General features: G+C 37.0%; 1 pseudogene; it reads right to left on the bottom strand.

Annotated features, from left to right (window-relative positions):
• Positions 1-20223, bottom strand: part of LOC131538533 (uncharacterized) — a 173749-nt pseudogene that overhangs the window by 123815 nt on the left and 29711 nt on the right.

The following is a 20223-nucleotide window of genomic DNA, read 5'->3' as shown; positions in this document are numbered from 1 at the left end:
TTTGGTTTTCACAGAGGCAACCCTGTCATTGTCTTGACTACTGAACTAGGAAGCTGATTGAGATGCACCCTGTGAGTAAAAGGTATGATATTGCTCTTATATTATTTTAACTCACCAGCACAGAACAACCCCTGGTAATTATCATGCAAACAGCTGTTTTCATGAAAGGATGTTGGACAGAGGTGAATCTGAGATTCATTTCCTCTGCACTGAATCTCTTGTGTCCGCATCTGAGCGTCTCCTTTGTCAAAAGCAGCTGCTCCCAGCACCTGTACAGGAGCCCCACAGTCCAGCTCTCTACACACAACCTCTGCATCCTGCTGGTCAAAGGCAGTGTCACACACTGACATCCACGACTGATTATGAAGTATCTCAACTCTCCCAGAGCAACTGGAGTTTCCAACAAGCCTGACACCTGAAGTATTAAGAAATGATGAAATGTAAAAGAAAAAAAGATACTGTTTTCATTCATTTTGTTTATCTAAATGTGTAATTTTTTCATTATTGTCAAAGCACCAATTACTGATGTGAAAGGATTAATTTTTATTTATTTTTTTAAAGACATTTGTCTTTCATGGAACACAAAAAGGAACTTTTACAGAATATCCTTGTACTCTTTACAATATAATGAAAGTAAAATATGAAAAAAAAAAAATCACATTTTGTGCTCCACAGAACAAAGTCATAGAGGTTTGAAAAGACGAAGTAAATGAGAATTAATTTTATTTTTTTGGTGAACTATCCCTTTAAAGTAGGTGGATTATCAGTGATAAAAAACAGGGAAGAGTTTGGAGAGCATCTTACCTGAGCAGATGACTCCCGCATCTTTATTATGATTACAGTCATAAATACCCCATTCTACTGCTCCACAGTTCTTCAGTGTAGATTCTGATCCAGTACATAACATACGACGTGTCCAGACCGTTCCTGATCCTGGTCCAAAATGAGCACCACCCAGAGCATCTATAGGTTCTCCACAGTCCAGCTCTCTACACACCACTGCAGCATCAGCCATATCCCAGTCATGATCACACATTGTTCCCCACTGACCTCTATGAAGAACCTCCACTCTACCAGCACAGGAATTATTACCACCAACCAACCTCACTCTCACATTGCCTATAAAATTAATAAATGGGAACAAAAAACACATGGACAAAGAGAAAGAATGAAGAAAAGGTATCAAACAAAGAGTAAAAAAAAATATTATAAAACAAAACTAATATTTAGTGTAGATTTTGGGAACACTGAATTTGATTTCAGCTTTAAAATAGATTTAAAAAAGGCTCAAACCTGCACACACCAGTCCAGCACCATTTTCCTGTGAACAGCTGTTTTTATGTGATATTGATGTTGGACAGAGGTGAATCTGAGATTCATTTCCTCTGCACTGGATCTCTTGAGTCCACATCTCAGTGTCTCCTTTGTCAAAAGCAGCTGCTCCCAGCACCTGTACAGGAGCCCCACAGTCCAGCTCTCTACACACAACCTCTGCATCCTGCTGGTCAAAGACAGTGTCACACACTGACATCCACGACTGATCATGAAGTATCTCTAACCTCCCAGAGCAGCGAGAACCTCCAACCAGCCTGACTTCTGACAAAACACAGGAAAGAAAAAAAAAAGTTAGAGAACTTCAATAATGTTTCAATCATATCATCAATATATCAATCATATAATGAGGAATTTTTTCACCTTCTGAAATAAGTACTATTTACTATGAAAACATATTATGGCAAAACATTTTCCTCGTTCCAAAAAACCTTGAAAGTAAGCTACAAAACTGGCTCATACAGATAACTGTATTGTTATTGTTATTGTAAAAATGTGAATTGATTGCATGACTGCCCACATTTTCATGTCAATAATGTCTATGAATTAATCATTTCAGGGTATTACATTAGAATGTAAAGTAGAGTTAGAAAACAAGTTCTAAAATGTATTTTAACAGGACCCCTGATTATTATAGTCTGACCTTAAGAGTTTGTGTGGTCAAATAGAAGGTGGAAAATGGAACTTTTTAAAAACTTGTTTAGCTTTAGCTTACCTAAACAAATGACTTGAGCATTCCTATTAAGACACGCATCGGGATCAGTTGATTGTATGAATCCGCATTTCTTAAGTGTAGACTCTGAGCCGGTACACATTGCATTTTTCATCCAAATTGGTTTTGATGGCGGTCCAAAATGATCACCACCCACAGTATCTACAGGTTCTCCACAGTCCAGCTCTCTACACACCACTGCAGCATCAGCTAAATCCCAACCAACACCACACACTGTCCCCCACTGACCTCTATGATGAACCTCCACTCTACCAGCACAGCGACTGTGACCACCAACCAACCTCACGTTTATTATGTCTGTTAAAGTAACAGAGAGCATCAGTAAATTTAAAATGTTATTATTAAATTAAATTAAATTAAATATGCTTTGTTATACTTTGAACTCTTACCAGTACAAAGCAAACCAATGTTATGTTCATGTGAACAGTTGCTTTTGACTGATAGTGATGTTGGACAGAGGTGAATCTGAGATTCATTTCCTCTGCACTGAATCTCTTGTGTCCACATCTGAGCGTCTCCTTTGTCAAAAGCAGCTGCTCCCAGCACCTGTACAGGAGCCCCACAGTCCAGCTCTCTACACACAACCTCTGCATCCTGCTGGTCAAAGACAGCGTCACACACTGACATCCACGACTGATCATGAAGTATCTCTAGCCTCCCAGAGCAGCGAGAGCCTCCAACCATCCTGACTCCTAAATAAGGTAACGATTTGTACAGAGAAGCCATTTTATTTTTAGTCTTATAATGAATAAATAATGTAAAAGCAGTAAATAAAAACACACAAAAAAAACATTTATTTATCAACTCAAGATGTTAAAATCAACTTATCAAAATCAACAAATATTAGAAGCCAATATATATAATTTGAATATGTAAACACTTTACGTGAGCAGATGACTCCAGCATCTTTACTATGATCACAGTTCATTTTACCCCATCCTGCTGACCCACAGTTCTTTAGTGTGGACTCGATCCAGTACATAAGACATAACTCATCCAGATTAGTCCTGCTCCTTGTCCAAAATGAGCATCACCCAGAGCATCTACAGGTTCTCCACAGTCCAGCTCTCTACACACCACTGCAGCATCAGCCAAATCCCAGTCATCACCACACACTGTTCCCCACTGACCTCTATGAAGAACCTCCACTCTACCAGCACAGCGACTGTCACCACCAACCAACCTCACATTCACGCAATCTATATATTGAGCTGAAGCAATGACAATGGGATGATGGGATAAGAATGAGGGTGGGAGAAGAAGAGAAAATGAATGCATATGGTGACAAAGTGAGGCAATTATACAAATGGAACTAAAGTTAATATTTCTTAAATTTAATATTTCTTCCTTTTTGTCTCTGTATCATGCAGTGTATTTCTCTCTATATAAACTTTTATATCAATTAAGCACAAATCAATATAAGGAAAAAAAATTAACAGTAAAAAATACAGTGCTTTGTTATTTTGTAAAGAACAAATAAACATGATTAGGCATTCTTCTTCACCATCTTCTTCTTATTATTATTATTATCTGAGACACCACGTAAGATACTCATAAATAAGCTTGATTGTGCTCCAAGATAACATCTAAAAATAACTTAATTGTTTCATTACTTGTGTACTTACCAGCTGTGATGAGTATTACAACTGCAGACAGTAAAATGAGTGTCAGGCATCTTCCCATAATCCTCATCTTCAGCATAATTAACTCAACACCCAGTACAAGCTTCTCCACACTGATGATACAGAAGCAAAGTATGAGAGAGAAAGAGGCCCAACACAATCCAATCACACTCGCTATTACCTTATTAGATACAACAGAGGAAATCATCAAACAACTTCACTGACAAATCAGAGGACGCTTTTGTGATTTTCTCCATATATATCAAAACTGTCAGTGCTGATGAACTCCTCCTCCCCATACATCAAGACGCCTCACTGAGGGATGCACACACACACACACACACGTATGATACTTACAGGAGGCAGGAAATTCTCCAGTTTATTTACAGCATCAAAGCTCAACACCTGCAGAGATGAGATAAAAGCACTGATAACTAACGGCATATGTCCTAAAATGACTATTAGTGTATACATATGTTAGCACGACATTAACACGTAATAAACTCAACTCAGTAAAATTAATAATATTGCAAAATGGCTTTAAAAATTACCTAATTTACCTAAATCCACAAGTGGTTTCAGATGGCCCTCAAAACCATAACTGTCATGCAGTGAAGATAAGCAAGTTGTTCACTTTGTGACCAGCAGAGAGAGTCTCTGAGCTCCATTTCTGTTTGTATTATACATCTTTCTTGAGTATTTTTCAATGTGGATCTGAGCTTTTGTCATCTTGTCCCAGTTCTGTACGTGAGACTAGGCTGTCTTTAAACTACTCAGAAGGATACAATGTATTACAATGCACGACGAGAGCTGTTGTTTGTTTGGAACACACCAATCAAACCAGCCCGACAGACGCTTGCCAATGGCTGATCATCTGCTGTGTCCCGGCCTTAATAAACACACGATTACGATAGTACATTATTTGTATCCTCGTTTTATACTTCTAATTCTTGACTGACTGGTGTTTTATTTTGCTCTCTCCTCTGTGTTTCTGCTTTGCCGCTTCTCACCACAGCTTACTTACGCTATGCCTCGTCTACACTATCCACTGAAACGCAACTCTCGTGAACGCACATATGACAGTTAGTGGAAGCTAGAGATTACGGTTTATAAAGTTTGAAATATGGATATTTTTCTTACAAAACTCATTGATTCACTTCAGAAGGCCTTTATTAACCGCCCAGAACCATGTGGGTTTATGCACTTTATTTTGCTTCAAAATCTCAACAGCCATTATAAAGCTTGGATAAGCCAGGATATTTTTTTTTAATATAACTCCGATTGTACTCACCTGAAATAAGAAAGTCATATACACATAGGATGGCTTGAGGGTGATTAAATCATGTGGGAATTTTTCATTTTAGGGTGAACTATCCTTTAAGACTTCAGCTCTTGGCAGATTAGACTTGTGTTATACTTTTACCAATACAAAACATTTGTGAAAACACCTACCCATTTACCTCTAGCCTCAAAATGTTAAATAATGTACTTTAATTTCCGAAAACAAATTCAGGCATGCAACAGCAACATCTGTGGAATGTTTCTTTTAGGTTTAGCCTCTCAAAAAGATTTTGAAAAAGGTTTCAAAAACTGCCCAATACAACCAGGCCACATTAGAAGACAGTTGAAAATATGTGGCAGAATCTTATTTAGGTTTGCTCTAATCATACAGGCAAGTAGCAAACCTTTTCTTTGAAGTATTACTGCATTTTATCTGTATCTGCGAGATGGCAGTAAAAGACCGTAAAAAAAAAGCTATTACCTGTTGTTCACTTTGACACCAGCAGGGGACTGAAATCACACAACTGTAAGTGCTGGATTAATCTAAGGCAGCGGCTATTTGAAAGTGTAAATAGCGATGGATGCTATTTATACTTAGTGTAAATAGCGATATATGATATTTACACTAAGTGCAAATTGCAATAGATGGTATTTACACTAAGTGTAAATTGCAGTGTTTTTAACTATATGCTATTTACACTAAGTGCAAATAGCTATAGATTCTATATACACTATGTTAAAATAGCAAGATTTTCTGCTAAATACTACTTATTGCAAATAGTGGGAATTATCTCCACCTCAGTATTTTAGTACATTATAAAACAGTACGCAATAAAACGTATGGTGTAAATTATAGTTTTAATTAAAATTATTAAATGTATGCCACCTTATTGGGATAATTAACGCCCTCCCTACACCTACCCGATATTTTATTTTCAACTTTTTTATTATTGTCTTCATTTTTATTGAAAATAAATGCCTTTCCGATGTAATATGAGATTTGAAGAGGGAGAAGAGTTCGGCAAAAGGCGGGTTCGAACTCCGGTCAATCGCGTCAAAAGCACGCCTTACCATCTGCCCTACTGAAACTGACGTTAAATGAGCATCTTTTTTTCAGTGTTGACTACCCAATCACACGTTGGTGGGCGGAGTTAGTGTAAATAGCTTCTGCGAACAAGGCGGGCTATTTGCACTTAGTGTAAATAGACACTCCGTTAATGTAAACTGATTTATAGACTTTTTTTCTGTCTGTGTGCCTTTCTGCATAGCCAAAAATAAATCAAAGCATAATGTCCAAGTCAATAGTCAAATAAATACCAGCCTGAGCTACCAGTAGCCTAATACATACTCATATTTAATCTATCCTGTCAGTCTATAGTACTTGAGACTGCATACTAAAGTTTGAAGTTCTTTTTTTCTGTTTAATAATTTTGAGTTAACAGAAGGAAAAAAAAAAACTGAAAAAAAAAAAAAAAAATCATCAATCAGTCAGCAATATTAAAAAATGTATTCTGAATACAACCACAGCAAAGGCAATGGAATGATCAAGATAATGAATCAGATATTCAGATTTCATACTTTTTACTTATTCTATTTTTACTTATTCATTTCTCATCCTTATTTAATGTTCTCTGTATTCAGAACAATTCAGGAATCAGGAGTAAAGTAATTAGTAAAATGTTGTTTGATTAAGTATCACTTGCACACATTTTTGTCATATTTAACAGAGTCATTTTTCTTGTATGCGAGACATGTAATTCTTGCATTCCACCATGCAACTGTATTCTTATGACAGTTGTTTTAGATTACAACACAGCCAGTGAATAACATTTATGCAAACATCTTATTTAGGTTGATTATGAATGCTTTCTAACATATATTCAACAAATGTTCAGAAACATATTTGTGCAAGTCATTGTAACTACCATATTTTGTTAATGGAAGACTCTCCTTTATTTCAGCTATTTGAAAGGAACAAAAACTTTAAGAAAAGAGGAAACCAAACCACAAATGATTAAATGTAGAAATACTTAACCCTAATTCTGATCCATAACCTTGATATGTTAACTAGAATTTATAATGTTAACAGTAGTTATATTAATCTAGATTTGTTTTAATGGCCATATGTAAGTAGCATATTACAGAATATTAAGAGAATCAAAAGCAACTCTTAAAAAAAAAAAAAAAAACTTGAAATAAACAGAAGCAGTAGGTGTGGCCATTGAGTCATACGGCCCCTCCCTCATCATTTGACTCCTCCCCAACATCATCATAGTCTGCATTAAAAAAAGAAAGAAAAAGAAATGTTTAATGTCATGATTGCATCAGTATTCCAGACTGAGTTAATTTCATTTAAATCAGCAAATTACTAATAGAATTACTTCAAAGTTGTTGTGTCTTAAAATAGGCGCTAATAAAGAATGAGGTGTGTCCAAACTTTTGACAGGCAACTTTATTCTTAATATTTAAAATACATGTTGGAATCATAAGCCAAAAGGTTACCTAACAGGTTCTTCACATCTTCAGTGATACTCCACACATCATCATACTCCTCCTGATCTCCTCTTTACACAAAAAGATCATTTTAAATTTTAATACACTTGAACTTGTGTCATGTCATATTCCCTCATGACAGATTTTTAGATTACACCTGATATAGCCATAATAATTCATTAATGGCATAAACACATTCAGTATATAATTGAAACAAATGTAGTTCATTAAAAATAAGTTATTTGTGACTCACCTGTTGCACATTGAGAGCACTCTCCATTGATGACGACATCATCATAATTCTCTGGCGTGTCCACTACACACACACACACACACACACACACACATTATAAGCTCTTAAATGTAACATTAAGCTGATAAAATGACATTTTATTTTATCTGAACTGGCCTTCACCTTAAAGAAGTAGGGTGTAAAAATCCATGAGCAAAATTATATAAAAATAAAATCACCTTTTTCAGTCGCATAGTTCTGTCCACTAGTAATGACATCATAATATCCTTCTGGTGTGTCTTCTACAAATTTAACATGAAACCATTTTACCACACTCAAAACAAACTTGAATGTACTGTATTAATATGCACATAGAATCACAGAGAACGAAATACAACTAAAGTACAGAAGAGCATCAGCACCTGTCTCACGATCTGGTATCAGTCCACCAGTGAAGATCTCCTCATACAATCTTGGTGTGATTTCATTGACCCTCTCTTCAAAATCAAAATAGTATATATATATATATATATATATATATATACAGTGAGGAAATAAGTATTTGAACACCCTGCTATTTTGCAAGTTCTCCCACTTAGAAATCATGGAGGGGTCTGAAATTGTCATCGTAGGTGCATGTCCACTGTGAGAGACATAATCTAAAAAAAATCCAGAAATCACAATGTATGATTTTTAACTATTTATTTGTATGATACAGCTGCAAATAAGTATTTGAACACCTGTCTATCAGCTAGAATTCTGACCCTCAAAGACCTTAGTCTGCCTTTAAAATGTCCACCTCCACTCCATTTATTATCCTAAATTAGATGCACCTGTTTGAGGTCGTTAGCTGCATAAAGACACCTGTCCACCCCATACAATCAGTAAGAATCCAACTACTAACATGGCCAAGACCAAAGAGCTGTCCAAAGACACTAGAGACAAAATTGTACACCTCCACAAGGCTGGAAAGGGCTACGGGAAATTGCCAAGCAACCGTGAAAAAAGGTCCACTGTTGGAGCAATCATTAGAAAATGGAAGAAGCTAAACATGACTGTCAATCTCCCTCGGACTGGGGCTCCATGCAAGATCTCACCTCGTGGGGTCTCAATGATCCTAAGAAAGGTGAGAAATCAGCCCAGAACTACACGGGAGGAGCTGGTCAATGACCTGAAAAGAGCTGGGACCACCGTTTCCAAGGTTACTGTTGGTAATACACTAAGACGTCATGGTTTGAAATCATGCATGGCACGGAAGGTTCCCCTGCTTAAACCAGCACATGTCCAGGCCCGACTTAAGTTTGCCAATGACCATTTGGATGATCCAGAGGAGTCATGGGAGAAAGTCATGTGGTCAGATGAGACCAAAATAGAACTTTTTGGTCATAATTCCACTAAACGTGTTTGGAGGAAGAAGAATGATGAGTACCATCCCAAGAACACCATCCCTACTGTGAAGCATGGGGGTGGTAGCATCATGCTTTGGGGGTGTTTTCTGCACATGGGACAGGGCGACTGCACTGTATTAAGGAGAGGATGACCGGGGCCATGTATTGCGAGATTTTGGGGAACAACCTCCTTCCCTCAGTTAGAGCATTGAAGATGGGTCGAGGCTGGGTCTTCCAACATGACAATGACCCGAAGCACAGTCAGGATAACCAAGGAGTGGCTCTGTAAGAAGCATATCAAGGTTCTGGCGTGGCCTAGCCAGTCTCCAGACCTAAACCCAATAGAGAATCTTTGGAGGGAGCTCAAACTCCGTGTTTCTCAGCGAGAGCCTCCAACCATCCTGACTCCTAAATAAGGTAACGATTTGTACAGAGAAGCCATTTTATTTTTAGTCTTATAATGAATAAATAATGTAAAAGCAGTAAATAAAACACACAAAAAACATTTATTTATCAACTCAAGATGTTAAAATCAACTTATCAAAATCAACAAATATTAGAAGCCAATATATATAATTTGAATATGTAAAACACTTTACGTGAGCAGATGACTCCAGCATCTTTACTATGATCACAGTTCATTTTACCCCATCCTGCTGACCCACAGTTCTTTAGTGTGGACTCCGATCCAGTACATAAGACATAACTCATCCAGATTAGTCCTGCTCCTTGTCCAAAATGAGCATCACCCAGAGCATCTACAGGTTCTCCACAGTCCAGCTCTCTACACACCACTGCAGCATCAGCCAAATCCCAGTCATCACCACACACTGTTCCCCACTGACCTCTATGAAGAACCTCCACTCTACCAGCACAGCGACTGTCACCACCAACCAACCTCACATTCACGCAATCTATATATTGAGCTGAAGCAATGACAATGGGATGATGGGATAAGAATGAGGGTGGGAGAAGAAGAGAAAAATGAATGCATATGGTGACAAAGTGAGGCAATTATACAAATGGAACTAAAGTTAATATTTCTTAAATTTAATATTTCTTCCTTTTTGTCTCTGTATCATGCAGTGTATTTCTCTCTATATAAACTTTTATATCAATTAAGCACAAATCAATATAAGGAAAAAAAATTAACAGTAAAAAATACAGTGCTTTGTTATTTTGTAAAGAACAAATAAACATGATTAGGCATTCTTCTTCACCATCTTCTTCTTATTATTATTATTATCTGAGACACCACGTAAGATACTCATAAATAAGCTTGATTGTGCTCCAAGATAACATCTGAAAATAACTTAATTTGTTTCATTACTTGTGTACTTACCAGCTGTGATGAGTATTACAACTGCAGACAGTAAAATGAGTGTCAGGCATCTTCCCATAATCCTCATCTTCAGCATAATTAACTCAACACCCAGTACAAGCTTCTCCACACTGATGATACAGAAGCAAAGTATGAGAGAGAAAGAGGCCCAACACAATCCAATCACACTCGCTATTACCTTATTAGATACAACAGAGGAAATCATCAAACAACTTCACTGACAAATCAGAGGACGCTTTTGTGATTTTCTCCATATATATCAAAACTGTCAGTGCTGATGAACTCCTCCTCCCCATACATCAAGACGCCTCACTGAGGGGATGCACACACACACACACACACACGTATGATACTTACAGGAGGCAGGAAATTCTCCAGTTTATTTACAGCATCAAAGCTCAACACCTGCAGAGATGAGATAAAAGCACTGATAACTAACGGCATATGTCCTAAAAATGACTATTAGTGTATACATATGTTAGCACGACATTAACACGTAATAAACTCAACTCAGTAAAATTAATAATATTGCAAAATGGCTTTAAAAAATTACCTAATTTACCTAAATCCACAAGTGGTTTCAGATGGCCCTCAAAAACCATAACTGTCATGCAGTGAAGATAAGCAAGTTGTTCACTTTGTGACCAGCAGAGAGAGTCTCTGAGCTCCATTTCTGTTTGTATTATACATCTTTCTTGAGTATTTTTCAATGTGGATCTGAGCTTTTGTCATCTTGTCCCAGTTCTGTACGCGAGACTAGGCTGTCTTTAAACTACTCAGAAGGATACAATGTATTACAATGCACGACGAGAGCTGTTGTTTGTTTGGAACACACCAATCAAACCAGCCCGACAGACGCTTGCCAATGGCTGATCATCTGCTGTGTCCCGGCCTTAATAAACACACGATTACGATAGTACATTATTTGTATCCTCGTTTTATACTTCTAATTCTTGACTGACTGGTGTTTTATTTTGCTCTCTCCTCTGTGTTTCTGCTTTGCCGCTTCTCACCACAGCTTACTTACGCTATGCCTACGTCTACACTATCCACTGAAACGCAACTCTCTCGTGAACGCACATATGACAGTTAGTGGAAGCTAGAGATTACGGTTTATAAAGTTTGAAATATGGATATTTTTCTTACAAAAACTCATTGATTCACTTCAGAAGGCCTTTATTAACCGCCCAGAACCATGTGGGTTTATGCACTTTATTTTGCTTCAAAATCTCAACAGCCATTATAAAGCTTGGATAAGCCAGGATATTTTTTTTTAATATAACTCCGATTGTACTCACCTGAAATAAGAAAGTCATATACACATAGGATGGCTTGAGGGTGATTAAATCATGTGGGAATTTTTCATTTTAGGGTGAACTATCCTTTAAGACTTCAGCTCTTGGCAGATTAGACTTGTGTTATACTTTACCAATACAAAACATTTGTGAAAACACCTACCCATTTACCTCTAGCCTCAAAATGTTAAATAATGTACTTTAATTTCCGAAAACAAATTCAGGCATGCAACAGCAACATCTGTGGAATGTTTCTTTTAGGTTTAGCCTCTCAAAAGATTTTGAAAAAGGTTTCAAAAACTGCCCAATACAACCAGGCCACATTAGAAGACAGTTGAAAATATGTGGCAGAATCTTATTTAGGTTTGCTCTAATCATACAGGCAAGTAGCAAACCTTTTCTTTGAAGTATTACTGCATTTTATCTGTATCTGCGAGATGGCAGTAAAAGACCGTAAAAAAGCTATTACCTGTTGTTCACTTTGACACCAGCAGGGACTGAAATCACACAACTGTAAGTGCTGGATTAATCTAAGGCAGCGGCTATTTGAAAGTGTAAATAGCGATGGATGCTATTTATACTTAGTGTAAATAGCGATATATGATATTTACACTAAGTGCAAATTGCAATAGATGGTATTTACACTAAGTGTAAATTGCAGTGTTTTTAACTATATGCTATTTACACTAAGTGCAAATAGCTATAGATTCTATATACACTATGTTAAAATAGCAAGATTTTCTGCTAAATACTACTTATTGCAAATAGTGGGAATTATCTCCACCTCAGTATTTTAGTACATTATAAAACAGTACGCAATAAAAACGTATGGTGTAAATTATAGTTTTAATTAAAATTATTAAATGTATGCCACCTTATTGGGATAATTAACGCCCTCCCTACACCTACCCGATATTTTATTTTCAACTTTTTATTATTGTCTTCATTTTTATTGAAAATAAATGCCTTTCCGATGTAATATGAGATTTGAAGAGGAGAAGAGTTCGGCAAAAGGCGGGTTCGAACTCCGGTCAATCGCGTCAAAAAGCACGCGCCTTACCATCTGCCCTACTGAAACTGACGTTAAATGAGCATCTTTTTTTCAGTGTTGACTACCCAATCACACGTTGGTGGGCGGAGTTAGTGTAAATAGCCTCTGCCAACAAGGCGGGCTATTTGCACTTAGTGTAAATAGACACTCCGTTAATGTAAACTGATTTATAGACTTTTTCTGTCTGTGTGCCTTTCTGCATAGCCAAAATAAATCAAAGCATAATGTCCAAGTCAATAGTCAAATAAATACCAGCCTGAGCTACCAGTAGCCTAATACATACTCATATTTAATCTATCCTGTCAGTCTATAGTACTTGAGACTGCATACTAAAGTTTGAAGTTCTTTTTTTCTGTTTAATAATTTTGAGTTAACAGAAGGAAAAAAAAAAACTGAAAAAAAAAAAAAAAAATCATCAATCAGTCAGCAATATTAAAAAATGTATTCTGAATACAACCACAGCAAAGGCAATGGAATGATCAAGATAATGAATCAGATATTCAGATTTCATACTTTTTTACTTATTCTATTTTTACTTATTCATTTCTCATCCTTATTTAATGTTCTCTGTATTCAGAACAATTCAGGAATCAGGAGTAAAGTAATTAGTAAAAATGTTGTTTGATTAAGTATCACTTGCACACATTTTTGTCATATTTAACAGAGTCATTTTTCTTGTATGCGAGACATGTAATTCTTGCATTCCACCATGCAACTGTATTCTTATGACAGTTGTTTTAGATTACAACACAGCCAGTGAATAACATTTATGCAAACATCTTATTTTAGGTTGATTATGAATGCTTTCTAACATATATTCAACAAATGTTCAGAAACATATTTGTGCAAGTCATTGTAACTACCATATTTTGTTAATGGAAGACTCTCCTTTATTTCAGCTATTTGAAAGGAACAAAAAACTTTAAGAAAAGAGGAAACCAAACCACAAATGATTAAATGTAGAAATACTTAACCCTAATTCTGATCCATAACCTTGATATGTTAACTAGAATTTATAATGTTAACAGTAGTTATATTAATCTAGATTTGTTTTAATGGCCATATGTAAGTAGCATATTACAGAATATTAAGAGAATCAAAAGCAACTCTTAAAAAAAAAAAAAAAAAACTTGAAATAAACAGAAGCAGTAGGTGTGGCCATTGAGTCATACGGCCCCTCCCTCATCATTTGACTCCTCCCCAACATCATCATAGTCTGCATTAAAAAAAAAAGAAAGAAAAAAGAAATGTTTAATGTCATGATTGCATCAGTATACCAAGCGGAGTTAATTTCATTTAAATCAGCAAATTACTAATAGAATTACTTCAAAGTTGTTGTGTCTTAAAATAGGCGCTAATAAAGAATGAGGTGTGTCCAAACTTTTGACAGGCAACTTTATTCTTAATATTTAAAATACATGTTGGAATCATAAGCCAAAAAGGTTACCTAACAGGTTCTTCACATCTTCAGTGATACTCCACACATCATCATACTCCTCCTGATCTCCCTCTTTACACAAAAAAGATCATTTTAAATTTTAATACACCTTGAACTTGTGTCATGTCATATTCCCCTCATGACAGATTTTTAGATTACACCTGATATAGCCATAATAATTCATTAATGGCATAAACACATTCAGTATATAATTGAAACAAATGTAGTTCATTAAAAAATAAGTTATTTGTGACTCACCTGTTGCACATTGAGAGCACTCTCCATTGATGACGACATCATCATAATTCTCTGGCGTGTCCACTACACACACACAAACACACACACACGCACACACACACATTATAAGCTCTTAAATGTAACATTAAGCTGATAAAATGACATTTTATTTTATCTGAACTGGCCTTCACCTTAAAGAAGTAGGGTGTAAAAATCCATGAGCAAAATTATATAAAAATAAAATCACCTTTTTCAGTCGCATAGTTCTGTCCACTAGTAATGACATCATAATATCCTTCTGGTGTGTCTTCTACAAATTTAACATGAAACCATTTTTACCACACTCAAAACAAACTTGAATGTACTGTATTAATATGCACATAGAATCACAGAGAACGAAATACAACTAAAGTACAGAAGAGCATCAGCACCTGTCTCACGATCTGGTATCAGTCCACCAGTGAAGATCTCCTCATACAATCTTGGTGTGATTTCATTGACCCTCTCTTCAAAATCAAAATAGTATATATATATATATATATATATATATATACAGTGAGGAAAATAAGTATTTGAACACCCTGCTATTTTGCAAGTTCTCCCACTTAGAAATCATGGAGGGGTCTGAAATTGTCATCGTAGGTGCATGTCCACTGTGAGAGACATAATCTAAAAAAAAATCCAGAAATCACAATGTATGATTTTTTTAACTATTTATTTGTATGATACAGCTGCAAATAAGTATTTGAACACCTGTCTATCAGCTAGAATTCTGACCCTCAAAGACCTTAGTCTGCCTTTAAAATGTCCACCTCCACTCCATTTATTATCCTAAATTAGATGCACCTGTTTGAGGTCGTTAGCTGCATAAAGACACCTGTCCACCCCATACAATCAGTAAGAATCCAACTACTAACATGGCCAAGACCAAAGAGCTGTCCAAAGACACTAGAGACAAAATTGTACACCTCCACAAGGCTGGAAAGGGCTACGGGGAAATTGCCAAGCAGCTTCGTGAAAAAAGGTCCACTGTTGGAGCAATCATTAGAAAATGGAAGAAGCTAAACATGACTGTCAATCTCCCTCGGACTGGGGCTCCATGCAAGATCTCACCTCGTGGGGTCTCAATGATCCTAAGAAAGGTGAGAAATCAGCCCAGAACTACACGGGAGGAGCTGGTCAATGACCTGAAAAGAGCTGGGACCACCGTTTCCAAGGTTACTGTTGGTAATACACTAAGACGTCATGGTTTGAAATCATGCATGGCACGGAAGGTTCCCCTGCTTAAACCAGCACATGTCCAGGCCCGACTTAAGTTTGCCAATGACCATTTGGATGATCCAGAGGAGTCATGGGAGAAAGTCATGTGGTCAGATGAGACCAAAATAGAACTTTTGGTCATAATTCCACTAAACGTGTTTGGAGGAAGAAGAATGATGAGTACCATCCCAAGAACACCATCCCTACTGTGAAGCATGGGGTGGTAGCATCATGCTTTGGGGTGTTTTCTGCACATGGGACAGGGCGACTGCACTGTATTAAGGAGAGGATGACCGGGGCCATGTATTGCGAGATTTTGGGGATCAACCTCCTTCCCTCAGTTAGAGCATTGAAGATGGGTCGAGGCTGGGTCTTCCAACATGACAATGATCCGAAGCACACAGCCAGGATAACCAAGGAGTGGCTCTGTAAGAAGCATATCAAGGTTCTGGCGTGGCCTAGCCAGTCTCCAGACCTAAACCCAATAGAGAATCTTTGGAGGGAGCTCAAACTCCGTGTTTCTCAGCGACAGGCCAGAAACCTGACTGATCTAGAGAAGATCTGTGTGGAGGAGTGGGCCAAAATCCCTCCTGCAGTGTGTGCAAACCTGGTGAAAAACTACAGGAAACGCTTGACCGCTGTAATTGCAAACAAAGGCTACTGTACCAAATATTAACATTGATTTTCTCAGGTGTTCAAATACTTATTTGCAGCTGTATCATACAAATAAATAGTTAAAAAATCATACATTGTGATTTCTGGATTTTTTTTTTTAGATTATGTCTCTCACAGTGGACATGCACCTACGATGACAATTTCAGACCCCTCCATGATTTCTAAGTGGGAGAACTTGCAAAATAGCAGGGTGTTCAAATACTTATTTTCCTCACTGTATATAACACAGTTTACAGTTTTCACAGTTGACATTTATTTACTGAGTTTGTAAATCACCTCTCTAACCTGAGAGAAGCTCATCAGTGTCTTCAGAGATGAGACTCCCTATTAAAGCAAGGCAGGACAATCAGAAACATTTTTTTTTAAATTTCTTTTATATGTCATCTTTGTAGGGTTCAACTTTGCAAGCTGTTTAGAAAGGTAAGATCAACAACTTGATCCTTATATAAGCATGAGGTGCCAAGCTGACTTTAACATTGTAAGTGTAATTAGTATTGTGCTAGCAATCAAGGAGAAATAAACACATTTGAATTAGTACACAGTTACGTTCTGTCATGATGCCTCACCTCTATCAGTAAATTCATTGTGTCTGTGATAAATTTCCTCATATACTGGCTCAGTCTCAGACTGAGTCCTGTGTAGTCCTGTGTACCAGTCAGAGAGAGCTGTGAGTGTAGACAGACAAACCTGCTGTCAGTTCACAACACATGACTGATCACACACTGAATAAGACACAATATGACAGTCTCTGGATCTCTCCTACCTCTCCTCATCACTCTGTTCTGCTGAATCAGTATAAGCAGTGGCACTAAGAGCAGTAAGAGCACAACTCCCAGTACAAGCACTGGAGGGACGGAGAGAGACGCTGCTGGAGGAGTTTGTGGAGGAGAAGCTGATGTTGAGCGCACTGGAGGAGAAGCTGATGTTGTTGTGGCAGGAGTAGTGGACACTGACAAATCTGGAAAATCTGTCAAAACACACACAAACAAATTAAAAATCATGATTATCCTGAACACACGAATGGTATTAGCACTAAAATGGTCTAAAACTTTTGCTGTGACCTGCACAGGTGAGTCCAGCGTGCTCTTTGTGGGAGCAGTCAGTGTGGTTTTTCAGGGAGAGAGGACAGTCCCACAGGTGAAGCTCATTCCCTCTGCACTCGACTCTGTTCAGCCACACAACACCTTCACCAGCACCAAAGACTGAATTCCCATCAGCCCTCAGTGCTGCTCCACAACCCAGCTGCCTGCAGACCACCTGAGCATCGCTGATGTCCCACTGATCATCACAGACTGAGCCCCACACAGCGTTATGATACACCTCCAGCCTCCCAGAGCACCGGCCGTCCCCTCCACTCAGTCTGAGAGGAATATGATCTAAAACACATATCAAATAGCACTGACCAACTTCAGAACAACATTGTAATAAACCTCAAGTTCTTTTCTCTGTTATTAACTGTTTTAAATCCCTCTGTGCATTCTATTCTTGCATCAATCCTTGGGCCAGTATTGTTTACCCTGTACTTTGCCTTCCATTTTTAACAAATATAGATTATCCTTTCATCTATATGCTGATGATACTCAGATCTATTTTCTAGCATAAAAACAGTTTTCAACCACTGTTGACCTGTTTAGAAGAACTTAAGCTTTGGCTATCAAGTAATTTTCTAAATTTAAATGAAAATGTATTCTTTTTTCTTTCTTTATTTTTATTTAACTTATTTTATCCAAAATAATTATATTGTGTGCTACGTAGATGTTGATCATGACTTTCTGGCCCCATATGAAACTCGGTGCACTAGAAATCTGGGAGTTTTTCAGCCTTCTCCCTCCTGCCTACAGCTAGTGCAAAAGGCAGCTGCTAGACTAGACTTCTCTCTGGGACCTGCAAGAATGAGCAAGTAACTCCTATTTTATCTACACTGCACCGGTACCCTATCAAATACAGAACTGATTTTACAATTGTATTATTTGTTAATACAGCCCTCAACAATATGGCCTGTCAGTCTCAGTATGATTATTGTTTTAGTATTGTTCTGTTTTAAATTTGGTAGTCTTCTTTTTATTTTTATTTATTAAGTTTTATTGTATTCTGTACAGCACTTTGGTCAACCTCGGTTGTTTTTAAATGTGCTTTATAAATAAATATTGTAATGCATTTTATTTACAACAAAACACACAGAGAAGGAAGTTAAAGGTCTTCAAATGTGGAAAACAAATAATTCAGTATGTAACTGCACATATAGTAAATATGCTGTGATCAATGTTAGCAACCTAAAAATGCAAAACAAATGACTGGCAGAAAGCACCTTCAATTTTTCTGATTCTGAAAAAAAAGGCCTGCAGCTAGTTTATTCTTTGTGGTTTAAAGAGTCAAGCGCTGTAACCGTATGAATAATGGTACTCATAACTGTCAGCTAGTCAGTTTTATATGTGGAAAAAGTAATAAATATTTAAACCAATTTGTTGTCAAATAAACTTACTTGAACACTTTCTCTGGTAAGGAGATGGTGAACATGTCAGACGACTCCGCAGGAGACTCTTGAATTCCCTCCTCTGAGATTATAACATGATCACAGTTTCATGAAAATAATTTTAAATAATTTATTCAGTATTTCATGCAATTTCATGTAACTTTTATATTCAGAGTTTAAATGGTTTAAAAATGTACCTGAGCAAGTGATCTTGGCCACCTCATTATCACAATCATTCTGTCCCCAGGGTGAAGATGGACACTGCCATAAAGTAGAATCATGTCGTCGACATTTAAAATAATCCAGCCAGTTATGAGGCATCAGTCCCACTAAATATCTGGGTTCACTGCCAGTTCTTCCACAGTTCAGCTCTTGACAGATCAGACTCGCCGTGTCTCTGTCCATATTGTTGTAACACACATTACCCCAGGATCCATTGTAGAAAACCTCCACATTCCCTTCACAGCCCTCAGTTAACCTGATCTCCTTAAACTCTAGATAAAAAGGAAAGCAGATTAAGTTTTAAAAAAAAAAGTTATTTTAGAGCTTTCAAGGAAAAAATATTTGTGTGTGTGTGTGTGTGTGGGGTTGTATTTCACTTTATTATTTCAATAATAAATAGATCTAAATTTTACAATTTGCAATTGTAAGATACATGTCTTTTATTAACTAAAAGGAACCGACTCAGAGTCATTCATTTGAGAATCGGATTAAAATTTTTATGTGTGTTTCGCAATGAATAGTCAGCAGCAGTGTCGCCCCTTGGAGTAAGGAGAACTTTGTCAGTGTTTTAGCACTGTATTCCATCTACACTAGAAAAATACATGTGCATGAACCCTTCATGGAGTCACTTTCGGAATTCTTTTAAAAATGCATAAGCACATTTTTCAACCCTGTTCTTAATGTTTATGATGCAAACACAATGGATATTGCTAATCATGAGTGCCATATGGGTTATTAAAATGTTATTACCGTATTGACCCGAATATAAGACGATGTTTTTTCCTTGGAAATACATCTGAAAAAACGCGTTCGTCTTATATTCAGGCTCTAGACTTTGACTTGTCAGTAATACACCACAACAATAGGTGGCGCCAAAAACGCATAAAACGAGTGTGCCATGAAATATGTAATTCAATGTGTGTTTTAAAGATCGCGAATGAAAACAAATGAAAAAGAAAAGCTTACAGCAGCATGATCTTGACTGTCATGTTAGCCTGATGGGACCAAACTTCCTCTGTAAGTGATTTTAAAACATAAGACAGTACCCAGATTTGAAGACTACAATAAGATTTCACGTCTACTGATAATAACATTTTGGTAGGCTACTATGAGTTGGATAGCCTAATTGTTATATAATTCAGATGGGCT

This window comes from Onychostoma macrolepis, chromosome 04, assembly GCF_012432095.1.
Source record: "Onychostoma macrolepis isolate SWU-2019 chromosome 04, ASM1243209v1, whole genome shotgun sequence".
Lineage (NCBI taxonomy): Eukaryota > Metazoa > Chordata > Actinopteri > Cypriniformes > Cyprinidae > Onychostoma > Onychostoma macrolepis.
The sequence above is the reverse complement of the archived record's forward strand: the minus strand, read 5'-3'. Positions and strand labels throughout refer to the sequence as shown.